Source organism: Cupressus sempervirens, chromosome 10 (assembly GCF_028749045.1).
Source record: "Cupressus sempervirens isolate cs-2001-9-10 chromosome 10, ASM2874904v1, whole genome shotgun sequence".
NCBI lineage: Eukaryota > Viridiplantae > Streptophyta > Pinopsida > Cupressales > Cupressaceae > Cupressus > Cupressus sempervirens.
The window spans coordinates 32553630-32558272 of record NC_143127.1 but is presented as its reverse complement, the minus strand read 5'-3'; positions in this window follow the sequence as shown (position 1 = coordinate 32558272).

Below are 4643 nucleotides of genomic sequence, written 5' to 3'. Positions count from 1 at the left end.
CCTTTGGGATTGTGTTGGGTAGACCTGAATCACAATATTTATTTGGAATCTTTTCATCTAGGCATCTTAGGCCCATAAATAAATAAAGGAAACATAAAATTCATACCTAAAGCTAGCAATCCTTAGGATATTTGTAATTGATGCCTAAACACTTTTCTCAATATTTCTTATAAAAATATTCCTACAACTTTGTCTTTGAAAATACACCATCTCCTCCCTTGATTGTTCTTCTAGAATAAATGAGTTTTATTCAATCTCAATATATCCTTGCAAACATAATTGTTATTTGGGAAGGTGTTTATATTTGGGCTTTTTAGTATAGCCAACATGCTCTCTTATTTTTAAACTTTGGAAGGAAAAGAACTCATTGGTTTTTTAAAACACTTTAATTGATGCTAATGTATTTTTGTTTTCTAACACCTATATATCTAATAATGGAATGTTAAAAACAAAACTTTAGGTGGATAAATTAACCCTTGAGGTTTCTCATCTACAAGAAGTTCTCCAACACTAGAGAAATGCTCCTTTCATTATGGACAGTGTTCCTCCAGATGACTCAACTTCTTTCACCCACTCCAACTCTTGTGGTCAACATTACCATGCATAAGTAGTTCTAGTAAGTGGGGAGGTTCTTATCCTTATTCTTTGCATCATTTTTCACCCTCTCAAGATTTTTCTCCTTAAGGCTTGGTTGTGCCTCTACACCATCGGGTATCTCCCATAGGTTGGGTGACATATTTTCCGACTTGGAATCAAATAATAACTATTGGATGGTTGCTTGGAGGTGACACTTTGGGATGATCTTCTTCTTCCAAAGGCTTCTCATGATTGGCACTTTTAATCTCCCCTTTGAGAGAAGAAAAGGAGGACAAGGATAATGATGATGGCTAGACAATGTTGGACCCAAAGCATCAACACAAAATATTTTGTTTTTAGTTTGTCAGTTTTCTCATTTGTATAGTCTGGAGGACCAATCTAGTGGTTCTTTATATCACCAAGTTAGCATTTGTGATTATTAGAGTATATTAAGGACCTATTTTGGATCATGATCTTAGATATGGATTGGTGTTGCTTGATTATTAGTTATTCTCTCTCAAGTAGCATGTTCTGATCTATTCTTGGACATGATCATGGAAATTGGATTTATGATCGATATCTATGACTTGTGATTTTTTGTGGTGCTTCTAGATATGTTCTTAGATCATATAGTGACCTAAATATATAACCACAATCATTTAGATGGTTTATGTCTTGAGTTTCTTATTATTCGAGGCCATATCTACTTGTTGTAATATATGTCCTCTTCTTGGGGAATGTTATGGATCTTGAGGTTGACTTTTGTAGCACAATGGCTATATATGTAATAGAATGGTTCCCTAGAGTAGTATGAAGTAAGTTTGGGACTAATTTATTTAACCAAACATTATAATCAAGAAGGCCTATTTTAGCCTAGCATATAGGAGTCATGTGTGTTTCCAAATAAATTTAATTTATTTTCCTATTGAATAAAGGCGGTCTATCATATTGTGATTTATTCCTCATTGATTTTATTGCATTTACTCTTGTTTCTTTCTTGGATAGATATCATTGAGGTCCCTCCATCTATTGCTACATTGGTTGGTACTAGAAAAATGTTTGTGTTCTTGAGGATTGAGTTGTTCAATTATAAGTTGTGAATCCTTAGCTGACTAGTTGTAGGGTAGCATAGATTGGGATTTGGCTTGCAATTGTGGTTTAAGATTGAGTTTTTGAACCATAAGTTGTGAATCCTTGGTTGACTTTTTTTAGAGTGGAATAGATTAAAACATGACTTCTTGGTTCTATGAATATGTTAGAATTTGTGTATTGCTATAATTCTATATGGTTTAATACCATTTTATTTGGGGTTGATATTGATCCATGTAAGTTTTATCTTATACATAAAACTAAATTTATTCATAAAGATTTGGTACTATAAAATATTTCTTGAATAAATTGGTTCAAATTGAAGTTTTTGGCAATTCAATGAACTCGATGTTATTGGTAAAGGATTCACAAGTATAATAAAACAAGCAATGACAAACACAAGAAATAAGAAACATTACAATATTTGATGGTGCACAATACCCTACTTAATTATGAGATAAGTTGAGGGACTTGACCATGTTGCTCTCATTGCTAAACAACATTATTTTCTATATTTTGTTTTCCCACTTAGCCCCGTTAAGTTTAAAGTAAAATCTTATATCCACTCACTTTATTTATTAATACACATATAGTGTGTGTGTGTAAATGTATTTTTTTATTTTTTCTTGCTGAAATGTGGTTGCCAACAAGATATGAATTTTGGACATATTTATGAATGTTGTAAAGTAAAAAGAAATATAGGTGACCATGAGCTTCAAAAGTACCTCAATAATATTCTAATACTGAGCTTTACCTTTAGATTTTTCTTGAATGATATTTTGCATCACATTTTCACTACTGACAATTTGTGGAAAATAATCCAACTCTACAAGTGCATTCAATCATGTATTCCTAGCTTCTTATTTATATTTATATTTTTATAGTAGATTAACAATTGTTTATACTAACATTGTTACCTAGGATAGTGCAATATGAATCAAATTGACAGCTCTCCATTGATGAAAGCAATGTATGTTGGAAATCTGATTGAAAAGCTCATTGTTGTTGAAGATCAAAGAGGGAGATTTTTGTAAAAGAATGTTTTCAATAATTTTTTTGTCATTGATGTCAAACCTACTATTTTTAGGGATGATATTTTCTTATAAGATCCAAGTACTATGATTGATGAAGAGGATTTGATCAACAAGATGTAACAAGAGCACCTAAAGGAAAGGTTGAGATATGATGTTGTAATGAAGTGCAAGGATCAGTTAAGAAAATGGTTAAATAATGTATTAATGACATACTCAAGGATATAGAGGTTGGTCACACTTAGAAACACTGGATGAAGAAGTTGCAACAAGGTTGACTGTAAAGCTTAAACTAAGATCATAAGTGGGTGTTGAACAAGTTACTTGAATCCGAGCAAATTTTCAGGCGAAGCTGAGTAAAAAAAAATTCTAGTGTGTGTCGACTGATCTTCATGTGCCAAGCAAAGATTAGGTGTTGAGAATCAAAAAAAATTTAGTTGGTGCTGAGTGATCTTCAGGTGTCGAGCATCAGGAAAAACATAGTTGATGTCGAGTAACACATTATATGCCAAGCAACAGTATTTCAATAGTGTCGAGCTGCTACATTATTTCCAATGATGAAGATTTTCCAAATCTAAGCTGACATAATGGTTACATTGAATATTGTAAATGAGTTGGAAGATAAGGTTGATGAGTTGGTGGCATAGAATCCTATGTAAACTATTTTTGGGTGAATTCTAAAGGATTACTCAAGAATATAATAGAGGAAATATAATATGGGTTAGATGCAATGAATCCTACCTAATCCATGTGAGTTGAAATTGAAAAATGGAAGAATCAAGCCAGAAAAGGGACTCCAAGACTTATATTTAAGAATTCATAGACCAAGAAGCAAAGAGCTGTTGATATTGTTGCTGAAAAAGAGCCAAGTTTGTGAAGTGGTTATAAGGGTGTCAAGGAGGAGACATCTAGGAGAAGGAAGAGCACAGAGGCTCTGCTTCTACAAGTTGTCATGAAGGGATGATTGCACTGGTACATTAAGTGTGGAGACTCAAGGAGACAAAGCTTGAAAGGAGGGCAAGCTGTGAAGAGTTGCAGAGATTGAAGGCCAGACAAGGGTATGAGCTAAGAAGTGATATGAGATCTATAAGATAAGTTGTATGTTGTAGTTAGGTCAATATTTTCTAATAATCTCTAGCAATTGTATTAGATCTAAAAATCTTATGGACTTAGGTTGGCTTAATAGCCATTTGTAAATCCTTTAACATGGTGGCATTCCAAGTGAATGTTCGAACTAACTAGGCCCACTTCTAATAGGGTGGTTAAATCCTCTAACAAGGTCACATTTAACACTATGTTGTAAGCCTTTAATAAGGCATGCCTTTCATAGGGCATCACTTCAAAAGAGTGAGAATTGAGTAGCATGTTATTGGTGGTTTTGCCCAAATTGGATTTCCACGTAAGTCATTATGTCATGTGTTGATTTCTTATGTGTTATATTTGTGTGTTGATTTACAGTAACTTGCTGATTAGATAAGTTAAAGCTTGGATGAATGAATGGTTGAATGGGTTCACTACACTTAGTAAAAAATTTTGAATAGGACATTTGGACCTTGAATAACTGATTCACCCCCCCCCCCCCCCCTCTCAGTTATTCTAAAGCATTTCCAACAATTGGTATTAGAGCCATCTGCTGATTTAGTTTCAAGGTACTAGACGCAGAAAGATCAAGATGTCCAAGACAGAAGTTCCCAAGCTTAACAAAGACAACTTTGTTGCATGGTAGAGTTTGATGAAATTGCACCTTGGATCAATAGGAGACTATGCACAAACCTCAATTGGAATGGAACATGTAAATCTAGTAGGACATCTTACTACAGATGGTTTGAATAAAAGGAAGAAGCATAACCAAGCATTGTTGGAGATTTCCTTTGCACTTAGCTATGCAGAATATGATGACATCAATGATTGTGACACTACATTAAAGATGTGGAAAACCTTATTAGA